Source organism: Lactuca saligna, chromosome 4 (assembly GCF_052625555.1).
Source record: "Lactuca saligna cultivar CGN05327 chromosome 4, ASM5262555v1, whole genome shotgun sequence".
In the NCBI taxonomy this organism is placed as follows: domain Eukaryota; kingdom Viridiplantae; phylum Streptophyta; class Magnoliopsida; order Asterales; family Asteraceae; genus Lactuca; species Lactuca saligna.
In genome coordinates this window covers 178,003,395-178,009,897 of record NC_136420.1, presented here as the reverse complement: position 1 = coordinate 178,009,897, position 6,503 = coordinate 178,003,395, and positions in this window count along the sequence as shown.

The following is a 6,503-nucleotide window of genomic DNA, read 5'->3' as shown; positions in this document are numbered from 1 at the left end:
GCAAGTAAATATGCGAGCTTTACATGACCAAATTGTCCCTAGAGTCCAGATCTATGACCCCATTGTCTATCTTGAACTTTTGATGGCTTTTGGAGTTTGATCTAAGAACTTTAGGGTTAGGGTTTGAGTTTTATGCATTTGGGAGATGTCCTTAATGTGTAAAATTGGAAACTTTACCCTTCTAGACATATTTCCAGCTTGGATCCAGAAGATAGGTCTTTGATTTGAAGAATAGGAACTTAATGCATTAAGAAGGTTGACAGACTAAAGAACTCGACGAGTTCATAAGGGAACTCGATGAGTTGTTCTAGAAATGTCCTGACTTTGTTAGAAAAAGAGGGATTCGACGAGTTGTAGGAGAAACTCAATGAATCGACCCGAGATATCATGATTTTGTGAGTTAAGGAGGAACTCGGGGATTTTGATGAAAACTCAAGGAGTTGGATCGCGATTTCATGATTTTATGATTCTTGAGAACTCGGCGAGTTGAAGGGCAAACTCAACAAGTTAAGTCAACTTGGAGCGTTAACTTTGACTTTGAATTTGACCTTGACCAAAGTTGACCCATAAGGGGTTATGAGTATGAAAGGGTACTTAAAGGAAATAGTTTATGTTTAGGAGCTTGAGTTGGGTTGATATTGAAAGCCGAGGATTTTCTTTTACTTTCTAGTATTCGAGGTGAGTTACCTTCAAGGTATGAATGGGTCGAAGAAACTGAAGGGGTAGGCCAGCACCCGGATATGCTTGGCAGTATATTTATTTGTATGGTATGTGGTATGATGGGGTGAACTCACTAAGCTTCGTGCTTACGGTCTTCATTTTTGGTTTCAGGTACTTCTTTTTCGAAAGGAAAGGAGCTGGCATGATCGCAACGCATCACATTACGTTTTCTGCACATGAGATATGTGGGAGTTATACTTTGATGTTGTTTTCTTATGGCATGTTTTGATTATTGACATATGGGTTTTGATATGGGATGATACTACAAATGTTTTTAGACTATTGGCTTTATCATTACTTAATTAAGAATGAAATTTTTTATCATGGATTTTGGGATACTACTCATATTATTGTTGGTGAGGTTTGCAATATTATTAATTTTTGTTTTGTACTCCAAGACATTTAAGTAAGGATTAGGTCAAGATGAGAAGTACCGAAGGGCACGACCATTTTAGCATATAGTTGTTCTAAAATCCAACAACCCAAGAAATACTTAAAACCAGTTACCTCTTTGGTAAGTAGTCGAGAAGTAGGGTAATTAATAATAATAATACTCTTATTAGAAGCATGTTGTTATAGTTGTATTCCTATTTCAAGGATACGAGTTCTCTATAGCCAATTTAGCTCTGATACCCATCTGTCACCCCGTCGGTCGAGGCGGCAGAACATGTGGAGTTCTATGACTTAGTTCATGGATCACAAGAAATTGAATACATAACACAAGTACAACAATAACAAAACATTAGTTGTATTTCATCTTGAAGTTTGAACACAAAGTTTACAAATAATAATGAGGTCCATATATTGACTTAACGGGCAGGAAAATATAAAAACTAAAAGATAGGTAGCCTAAAGGTTTTCTGTGGATACATATAGTTTAAGGGTCACACGAGGTTGGTGAAAGTTAAAGGTTTTCTGCTAGAGCAGTAGTGATACTTTTAAAATGACCAAAGAGTATTTTCTTTGTTAGTAAAACCATAGTTATGAATGAGCTTTTAAAGAGCCTTTAGAGAAACTTGATGAGTTTTATATATATCAAAAATCATATTTTGTGGAAAAATATAAACCCTAAGTTCACACACACCCTAAAGGATCTATGTTTTCACTATTGAATGCAATAACCAATTGAATATCAAGAACCCTATTAGAACCCTAATATTTTTGAAATTAAAAAGGGATTAGAAAAACATACCTTTTGATTATGCTAGTAATAATCAAATCAAATCCTTCTTGTAGTCACTTGGGATCTAGCAATAGAAATGTTGTGCCTTTGATGGTACACACCCAACCTTAGCAATAATGATGCTCAAAGAGAGAGGATAGGGGGAGTAGAAATTTCAACTTTGCCTTAGGAGAATGGGATGACTAAAATTTAGAACCCCATGGAGGGTTTATATTGATGATCAAGGGTGTAACGACCCGTTCCCGGGATGTTAATTCATTGGTAATTGTTTTAAGTGTTGCAAGAGGGACTCGGCGAGTTCATAGCCTGACTCGCCGAGTAGGGTCGCGACTTCGAGCACGCGTGAGCTGGGGACTCGGCGAGTCCATATCCCGGACTCGGCGAGTCCATCCATCTGGGGGAAACCCTAAATCCCCGGGTTGCCCACTATTTAAGTCACCTTATAGCCCCATTTTCGCCTCCCTCACCCTGAGAACACTGTGTGAAAGAACCCTAATCCACCCTTGAGTGAACTAAGTGTTCTTGTGCCATTTTGTGAAGGAGAAGAAGAAGGAGAAGAAGAAAGGAGCAAGGAGAAGAGGAGTAGTGCAAAGATCCAAGGGCAAATCAGAGTTCTTTGAGGTATTTTTCGGATTTCCCTCTTGTTTTATGCTTTGGGACTCTTCTAGACCAAGTGGATGCTTTTCCCAAGCTTTTTGATTGTGTGAATGACCTATTAGGTCGAGATGTCCAGAGATCTATTCATTTAGTAGTTCCATAGTCCAGATATATTGCCTTTATGAGGGTACTTTGCATATTAACCCTAGATCTATCCCTTTTATGCATCTTTTAGCCTTATTTCCCTTATTCATGTGGTTGTACACGTAAAGTTGGAAACTTTACGTGGTAAATCAGCTTATTGGACTCAGATCTATCAATTGTATGTGTTGGATTCAAGCAAAATCGAGTGAAAAACAGTTGCATGGCGGCAACTCGGCGAGTCGGGAAGAACGACTCGGCGAGTCGAGTCGCGAGTCCCCGATTCCTTCACTTTTAGCAGTGTCGAGTGGAACCAATGAGTTAGAGAGTGGACTCAGCAAGCTGAGGGTAGACTCAGTGATGGAGGGACTCGACGAGTTGTTCATACAACTCGGTGAGTCCAAGGCAATCTTCTTAAGATCAAGAACAACTCGTCGAGTTTGTTCATCCGGCTCGGCGAGTCGGATGAAGATTGTCTGAGTTCTTGGATCAAGAGGATACTCGTCGAGTTGATGCCATACTCGACGAGTAGCAGTGAGTAGGACTGAAAAGTGAGAGTAGGACTCGGCGAGTTGGGCGGCCCAACTCGGCGAGTCAGCCCAAAAGAGAGTTGACTTTGACCAAGGGTAAAAGAGTCATTTTACCCCAAGTGCAGTGTTTAGTATTTGATTGAGTGTGTTTATGGACTAGTAGCCGGGGAGGTACAGGAGCAGCAGCCGTTAGCTTCCAAAGCCACACACTCAGCATCTAGTTTACGAAGTGAGTTTCCTTCCAGTAGGAACAGGTCTAAGGCCACAATGTCGGCCCTTTCAGTAGCAGTAATTCCCGGACCTAGGTCCGATGTAGTAGTTAGTATGTCTAATGCCTTCGTGGCTCAGACAGGATTTGTGTGTTATGTTTTATGTGTTAAGTGTTATGTGTCCCGGGCTACGGCCCGATGTAGTATGCAGTATATGTGTTTATGCTAGACGATGTGTTATGCTATGCCATACTTAGTCAGTCGGTTTCGGACTTCGGTCCGATGCAGTTAGTTCCGGAATTTGGTCTGATGCAGTTAGTTCCGGACTTTGATCTGATGCAGTTAGTTCCGGACTTTGGTCCGACGCAGTTAGTTCCAGACTTTGGTCCGATGCAGTTAGTTCCGGACTTCGGTCCGATGCAGGGGACAAGGTCCCAGTCAGTTCCGGACTTCGGTCCGATGCAGTTTCCGGGCTTCGGCCCGACGCAGTGGGCTAGGCCCGATATGTGTTTATATGTTATTGTATGGTATGTGGTAGTTTGGGGGAGCTCACTAAGCTTCGTGCTTACAGTTTCAGTTTTGGTTTCAGGTACTTCCGCAAGCAAAGGGAAGAGCTCGGGGTGATAGCATCGCACACACTACAGCTTAGCTTTTATCCTGGGGATTGTTTTAGTTGTTTTGATTTCATATAGTATGATACAGTTTTCCGCACAGTATTTTATTATGATTGGGATATTTCGCGTATGGTCTTGTTATATAACACTCTTATTATGGTTTTGATTATATCGAAAAACGAAATTTTTGGGTCGTATTTTTGGGTCATTTCAAGTTGGTATCAGAGCCCTGGTTTGAGGGATTCGGATACACTTCCGGGTGTATCTGAACTCAAACTAAGGGAAATAAAAGATTTTATTAAAATAAAAATGTTTTACAAAAAGAATTTTGAAAGCACTTAGAAAGAAATTGTTTTTTTAAACAAGATAGTGGTGTGTGCATGCGGTCAGCCGAGCTCAAGTAAGTACTCCCAAATTACCCATACAAGTTATTTGTTCAGTTTCAGTTTCAGTAGAACAGCATGCTAGTATAGGACTAAGGATCTAGGAGAATGCCTTATGTGCCTGCTTATGTGTTACAGCTTTATGAGTATTGCATGCTAGTACTGAGTAGACAGCAGTAGGATAGCCTGATTAGGTTATGCCTGTTAGTGGGAGCTTAGCATCCTATGCTAGTGCAGTTTCTTGTTATGAGAATAGTTTTGCTTGAGTCTGTTTCCCTTGTCCGAATGTTGCTTGCTTCGTGCTTTGTGGGGTTCCGAGTGATGGGAGTTAGCCATTAGGTGAACACGTCACACCACATGTGATCAGGATTGAATAATTCCAGAGTGCTGGAACTGGCCCTATTGCGCAGCTCTTGTTTGAGTCCAACCATTATAGGGACGGGTCTTTTACTTGAAGGATTATCTGATCCTCATCACATGTGATGGTGTTTAGGTAGTGGCTAATTGGCATTATGAGGAAACCTTCAGCAGCTGAGGACCAGTCGTGTTGAGCCTGAGGTTTCCCTAAGGGCAAGCCTAGGATGAGAGTAGCAGAGAATAGCAGTAGTAGAAGTGACTTGGTGGAGTCAAGGCAGTTCTTGAGGAAAGTACGGATAGATGTGGAAGGTAGTATGGGCCCGTACTACTGAAAGCAGAGGATCCGTACTCGAATCAAGGAAGGCCAAGACAAGACCAGGAAGCTAGTAGCAGTGTCACGATCCCTTGAGATTTTTCAGTGTACTGATGTTGTTGTGATATGTTTCAGAATGGTAGTTTTGCGCCCGAGACCAGCAGTTGGCAGCTCAGATGCCGGAGGGGGATCAGGATCGGGATCAGGCCCGGAGGTCGGGCAGATGGATGAGCAGACCAGAGAGTTCCTTTCTTCTGAGGTTACCCGCATCATACTGGAGCAGACTCCTGTGATCTTCGGTTCGATCAAGGAGGGTATTTTAGAGCTGATGGATGAGAGATTGGGTAGTTTCCGTGCTGAGATGGCGGCCATGATGGGGTCGCGCACACTTACGTTCAGGGAGTTCAGGGCATGCGGAGCTCCAGACTATCATGGGGCGCGGAACCCCATAGTGAGTACCAGATGGTTGGCGGATGTGGCCAACGCTTTCCGCACTAGCAGGTGTCCCGAGGGGGACAAGGTCAGATTGGCGTCCTGTCTTCTGAAGGACAGGGCACGGGATTGGTGGGAGGAGGTCGGACATGCCATCGGGGATAATGCGACATTGGATGCCATGACCTGGGCTGATTTCTCTACCAGGTTCAGGGCGGAGTTTGCATCGGTCATTGAGGTGCAGCAGTTAGCTAGGGAGTTTCAGGACCTTACCCAGACTACAGAGACAGTGGTGGAGATCACCGCCAAGTTCAGGGAGAGGGCTCTTCTTGTTCCTCAGTATGCAGCCGATGAGGAGATGAAGAAGGCACGTTATCATGAGATGTTGCGGAGTGATATCCGCATGTTTGTGAGCCGGTCCAGTTGTAAAACGCTGGACGACATGATTGCAAGAGCTCGGGAGAGGGAGATTGATCTCGAGATTGAGAAGAAGAGGAAACCGGAGGTGGTTTCGGGTTCAGGCAGTGTGGGCAAAAAGCCCAAGGTTTTAGATCACAGGTCCAGGAGTCAGCAGAGCCACGGTCGGTGTGGCTAGTGTGGGAGATTGCACGAGGGGGCGTGCAAGGTAGGGAGTTCCGGCTGCTAAAAGTGCGGTCGGATTGGGCATTTGAGTAGGGATTGTACGGCCCCTGCTACTACGGTTGCAGCATCAGATCTGATTTGCTTTCAGTGCAATCAGAGGGGACATAAAAAGTCCCAATGTCCCAGTTTAGCTGCAGCAGGGAAGGTGGTTGCACCTGCCCCTGCCACCTTCAGGATTACGGATGGCCGGCAGGGCCGATCTGATGCGCCAGTGGCGAAGAGCAGGGCGTTTCAGATGACAGCAGAGGAGGCGCGAGCGACTCCTGATGTGGTGACGGGTATGTATCTTTCCTTCATCTTTTAATTATTTTTATATCGTTTGAATATTACTTGATGATATGTTTTATTTAGGGTCGTTCTCGGTGAACGGCATCTCTGCTTT